Source organism: Bidens hawaiensis, unplaced genomic scaffold (genome assembly GCF_021521415.1).
Source record: "Bidens hawaiensis isolate Kalapana, Puna unplaced genomic scaffold, B.hawaiensis_p1.1 tig00009038_1, whole genome shotgun sequence".
Classification (NCBI taxonomy): Eukaryota; Viridiplantae; Streptophyta; class Magnoliopsida; order Asterales; family Asteraceae; genus Bidens; species Bidens hawaiensis.
Window position 1 is genome coordinate 229,617 of NW_027491660.1, and position 6,325 is coordinate 235,941.

The 6,325-nt window shown below is 34.1% G+C and overlaps 1 pseudogene; it reads left to right on the forward strand.

Moving 5' to 3' along the window:
• Positions 1–3,096: 3,096 nt before the first annotated feature.
• On the forward strand, positions 3,097–4,981 carry LOC143530794 (putative F-box protein At3g23960; annotated as a pseudogene).
• Positions 4,982–6,325: the final 1,344 nt, after the last annotated feature.

The window sequence follows — 6,325 nt, forward strand, 5'->3', positions numbered from 1 at the left end:
CAAAACATACATAAACAAAAGTTTAACACAAGATAAACAAAATACACAATACAAATACGAAATACTAAAGTAGAAATGGGCCTTACGAACCACAAATGGTTGAAAATGGTTTTGAATGTGGGTGAAATGATGAAACTTTCTTCCAGAACAGGGTCAGAGGGGTAACCTGACCCTTAGGCCAACCCTCCGGCAGGTAATAGTTTTCCGTAAAAGTCACTAATTTACTCGTTTTTCAGAGTTTTTACTCTCATATTATCATCATAAAGTAGTTGAAAGAACAAAAAGAAGAGTAAAAATGATTGTAACAAAAGCTTTTTGGTAGACGTTGGCCGGCTGGAGGAGGGAGACTTTAGACGATGGCATGGACGACGTTGGAGGCAGCAAACTTTTTGTTCTATTAGAAAGAAGATTAGTGAATGGGTGGCATAATAAAGTTATAGTTTATATTTAAAAATATATTTTAAAATTATTTAAAACTAATTTGTTTGAAACATGTTCTTTATGAAACCAGCTCAAGACAGAATCTTCTTATCCGAAGTGTTTAAATTTTATTTATTTTTTGAATCGCTTAAAAATATTTACATTATTAGTTAAGTATAAACTTTAATTTTTTATTTATATTTTAATTTGTTTTTATATTACTTTATTGTTATAACAATATTACCTAAATTGATACTTTTAAATTTATCAGATTTTTGTTTTCATACAGGCCTTTGCTTTATTTTAATTAACAATCAGATACGTTGTCTATAAATATATTGTTCTACATTAATAGTAAAGATCAAATCAATATACGATTAAAGCGAAAAATTTATGTGGTGACCCTTGCATTGAAAAGCTCTAGTTCCGTCACTATCGATCGACCATGTTCATGTGTTTTTAACAGATTAAAGATGAAACCGGAAATACGCAAGTTTACTATTTGACGCAACCAACGGGACACTCCATCTTCGTTTTAGCCCACTTGGCTAGACCCATTTAGCACGCTCAAACCAAAGCCTAGCAAGCCCATGCCTATGCATGGAGCCATGGAACATGAGTAGCAGGTAGAGGAAGGCCCATGTTAGAGGTGGGATCGGCTGGTGACTTGTAGATCAAGCCAGAACATTTAATTAACTTTAGGCTTTATTTTTATTGAGTATTTGCATTTATCTATGATTGTGTTCCCTTTTATTTTGCATTAGGGTTTCCCTTTAAAAACTATAGTTATTTTCATTGTTCGGGATTGATTTCTTTCTGTTTAAAATACAAATAAGTTCCAACTTTTATTCGTGTATATAGTCCCGACGTTGTTTCATGAAAAATTACATTAGTTGGTATCGAAGCCATGGATGGATGAGGTGACCATTTTTGGAGACATATCCATAGAAACGCCTACCGAGGCAACGAGGAATATCAACGGGACTCACGTGATGTAAAAGATATCACTAGCTGCGACAACAAAATTTCTGATTTGGAGTGGCAATACGAAGATTAATTCAAGGAGACTAAAAAAGACTCTGTTAACGAGAATGATTGGCCGGCTACCAAAACCACTTCGCATGACCTAAGGGTAGAATCCATTTGGTTGACGAGAACATCCACATGATGTGGATATATAGGTCTGATCCCCTCAGAAGTCTTGGGCTAAAGATCAAAGTACTAGAATTTGAAGGAACAATTCAACTAGATGAATTTGTTGACAGGCTACACACGGTTGAACGTGTGTTAGATTTATGCGACCACCCTGGCAAATCCAAGATAAATCTCGTTTCTATTGAATTACGAAAATATGCATCATTGTGGTGGGAACATATTCCCACATAATAAAGTTATTAAGTGATTTGTCTATGTAGTTTGATTAATTTATATAAATAATTGGTTGATGGGCGGTAAATAAAAGAGAAGAACATAGAATTATCACATTCAAAACATTAAAGTTGAAAGAAAGTAATGCAAATATTATTTGGTGTAAAAATCGTCAAATTTAATAAAATTAGATTCGTTATTTTTAATAATTTACCGTCTAATATAAAAAAACATAAGTTAGTTGTGTCAGGAAATAATGAATCAATTCATTTATAATTATAAAACTTATAACTAACTCTACGTTATAAATAGTAAAGACTTACAAAGATCCAATATTTATTGATCGACAAATAAATAGTACTAATGAATAACTGTATCTAAATAATTCAATTAATAATTAAATAGTTTGTGAGGATAACGTGGAGGTGTCACATAAAAAGCAAAAACCGGTAGTATTTTATTAAGAGTATAGATATTCGTTTGAAAAATCGAGCTATTCCGAAAATCTCCATAATAATGTAACTCATTCCGTAGATGCCACGCTTGTTTTTTTTTATGAAAATATAAAGGGTGTTGTTAAACGTAGATCATTTACTTTCTTTTTTACTAAACACACCATTAATAGTGCTAGAAAGGTGCAATATATCCAATAAAATTCAGAAGATTGTATGACAACTAAAGGAAAGGAGGGTGGTGCGATTGTCATGAGCCAAATATAATTCTTCTAAAATTAACCAAAGTATAATTCTTATAAAAGTAAGAGGACGTGTTTTTCTTAATGAAAATATAAACCAACCTTAACGGGAAAAAGAAATGAGAAGCCAGAAAAGAAACCTTATTACACCGCAACCAAATGTTCTCCATTTCACACTGGCTCATCTGAAACCCTAGAAATCAAGAAATCGAAATCGGCTATTCAAAAACCCTGTTGGAGCAACAAAATCACTAACGAAAGAGTTCAGGTGCCATTGACAAAGGTATGTATATGTGTCGTTTGATTAACTTTTTAATGTTAAAGTAATTGTCAGTTAATTTAATATCATAGGGATTGTTTCTTTTGTAAGGGTTTTGTTGGGTAGTAAGAGGTTTAGGGTTTTGTTGGTTTACTCAAAGATCATAGAATTTTGCATTTTTGTTTTGGTTTGCCAGAAAATGAGGTATAGAGATTAGGAGCTTTCCATTTCCGTTTACGGTTGTTTATCATGTAACTGCTACCGGAATTTGGACCAAGTTAATTGACGACAACCTTCATTCGGCGATACTACAAGCGTTGGTTGTTGGTTTCAGAGTGTACAAATCCAGGGAAAGATTTTACAACAAATGACGAAATGGAAAGGAATCGAAACTAGAAATTGTTACTAGTGTTTGTATTATTGTTTTAATGTTCGAAGCTAGCTAGTTTGCCTGTGAGAACAAAGAGAAAGGTAATCTGATGATACAAGACACTTAATGGTAGACGGTTAAACAAACATAGCCATTTACGGTTGGTGTAAGAAGAAGTTAATTTATTAGTTCAATGTCAACTCGTCTAATTTTTCCATATTCATTGTTTAAGTTTTTAACATAAAATTGATCTTCTTTCTCTATATACTTTTTATGCATCCTTTACATCAGTTGACAACTCTCTCTGATCTCTCTTTCATTTTGTGTACACAAGTTCCTGGAATTTTATATCTCTAGAACTCTAAAGAGGCTTTTTAAAGGAATCCTTCGTAGTCCTTATTAAAATGTCAGACAACATACCACTCGACATCCAGATGAAAATCATCAAAAAGCTTCCTGTCAAATTTGTTATTCAGTTCCGATCTGTCTCGAAAACATGGAAGTCGCTGATTGATGGCGCTGATTATATTTCTGATTACAGCGTCCAGGAAAATCTGCTTCTAACGTATGAGGATTCGGTTGATTTTGAACGAAAGTACGTTACAGTTGTTGATGATAATAGTTTCCCTGTACAGAAACTTTCACTGACTCTTCCCCTACTGGTTAGGATGCTAAAAATCTCTATCAATATCGGCAGCTCTAAAGGCTTGTTGTGTTTGTATGGTTATTATACTGAGGGTCGTGATGGTCCCATCCCTAGAACAGACGTGGCTGTTGTTTGGAATATTTCAATTAGGAAAGCTATTGCTGTTGTTCTGCCTAACATGGGGAAAGGGATATACCACACGGCTCTAGGTTTTGGGGTTTGTGTTGAGACCAATGACCCTAAGATTGTCAAGATTACATGTATTAGTAGGGTCGAAGATATGGAACGTGTTACTTGCATACCTCATCAAGTTGAGGTTTTCTCATTAAGCACAGGAGCTTGGAGACCTCTTAATTGCAATCTCCCACGTAAATCAGTTAAATTTGATCTTATGGTGACTTGTGTAGCCGTGGATGGATATCTTTAGGTCTAGCGTGGATGGTAAATTTAGGTCTCTACTAATTTCATTTGATTTTAAAAACGAAGTGTTTGGAGAAATTTACCTTCCAGATAGTTTAGCACATCTGTGTAGTGTTTCAAGGTTGTCAATTGCTAGGTTGAGGGAGTCTCTTGTTGTGCTTGAATGTGCTACAGGTGAGGTATGGTTGATGGAGGATGGTGTTTCAAATTTGTTTACAAAACTGTTCACTGTTAATCTCGAAACACCAGATGCTATACGTTTTGTATATGGATTTAGGAAATCAGGGGAACCTATAATTACTATTAAAAATCGTCTTTTAAAGAACTATGCAGTTGCTGTCTATGAGCCCTACACAAGATGCATCAATGATCTCGGGATTGATGGAACATACTGGTTTTATTTTGTGTATTCCATCATGGAAACCCTACTTCTGCTTGATCAGCCATGTTCTAAAATTTATAAATGACAAAAGCTTTGGTTGCGCATCTGATTAAGCTATATGACATTGGGTGAAGAAAGGTGGTGACGCTGAAGTTGTAACTGCTTTTGGATTGACATTACAGTGATTATTACAAGTTTTTGGAGCAGAAAAGCAAAGGAATAACGAAGAAGTCACAAGTTTCTCAGTCAAATCATCATGGTTATTATATTTATAATAAGTTTCTTAAGAGTTTCTTCTTAATAGTCTATGTTCTTAATGTGAATGTTAGATGTACTAAACATCAAAAAAACAAATAAACGAACCCAATATTTAAATGAATTAGTAGACGGGCGACATCACCCACCTTAATTAATATATATGCTGTCTTTTGAACCCAATACTCTTGCACAAAGGGACTACCTACTAGACTGTATCCCACCAGAATGTCTCTTACCGCACTGATGTTTCTCTTTAGTTCACTAGTTTTGGTTTCATAATCATTGCATAACCCGACTTGATGTTTCGTCATATGATATTACCAATATCTGGTTTCTTTAGGTTTCATCACTATGCAGCATTTGTTTTTGTGATCGAAACTCAGATCATGTGCAATGTATACCCACCAAACGATTGGCTCTTATTAATTTATCTAAAACATAACCTCACTGACGAGGCGAGGCAGGCCCGGTGTGGTCTGCGGCAATGCCACGGGTCATGCAAATGAGATTCACCTTTATGGACCTGACCCAGCTTATGTACCTTATGGCGCTTTTGATCAGTTTAATACCAATGGTTATCAAACTGGCACAACTCAGATACCTTGACTTGAGCTGTAACGATTTTGTTATCAGCTCTATTCATCTGTTCTTACCAAAATCTTATATATCTTAACCTCTCAGACTCGGGATTCAGTGAGGAAGTTCTTCACCAACTTGGAAAGTTCCGCAAACTAGTATAGAGTTTGATCAAAGATAACTAGTAATAGTTGTGTGTTTTGCTAGATCCGGTCAAGGGACCTACATAGAATTTGAAGGAACAACTCAACTAGATGAATTCGTTGACAGGCTACACACTGTTGAACGTGTGTTAAATTTATGCGAAAGCCTGACAAATCCAAGATAAATCTCGTTTCCATTAAATTACGAAAAGATGCATCATTGTGTTGGGAACATGTTAAGAAATATTGCCAGGAAAAACGTTATACATATTATAATTTGCACAAAATAAAGTTATTATGTGACTTGTCTCTTTAGTTTGATTAATTTATTTAAATAAATGGTTGATGGGCGGTAAATAAAAGAGAAGAAAATAGAATTATCACATTCAAAACATTAAAGTTAAAAGAAAGTAATGTAAAAATTATTGGTGTAAACATCATCAAATTTCGCAAAATTAGATTCGTTAATTTTAATAATTTACCATTAATATAAATAACATAAGTTAGTTGTGTCAGGAAATAATGAATTGATTAATTTTAAATTATAAAATTTATAACTAACTCTACGTTATTAATAGTAAATACATTAATTCATGGATACTCTTGCACAAAGGGACATCCTACTGGACCATATCCTACCCGAATGTCTCTTACCGCACTGATATTTCTCTTTTACTGCTCGGGCTTCGTCCTTAGTTCACTAGTTTTGGTTTCATAATCATTGCATAACCCGACTTGATGTTTCGTCATACGATATTACCAATATTTGGTTTCTCTAGGTTTCATCAC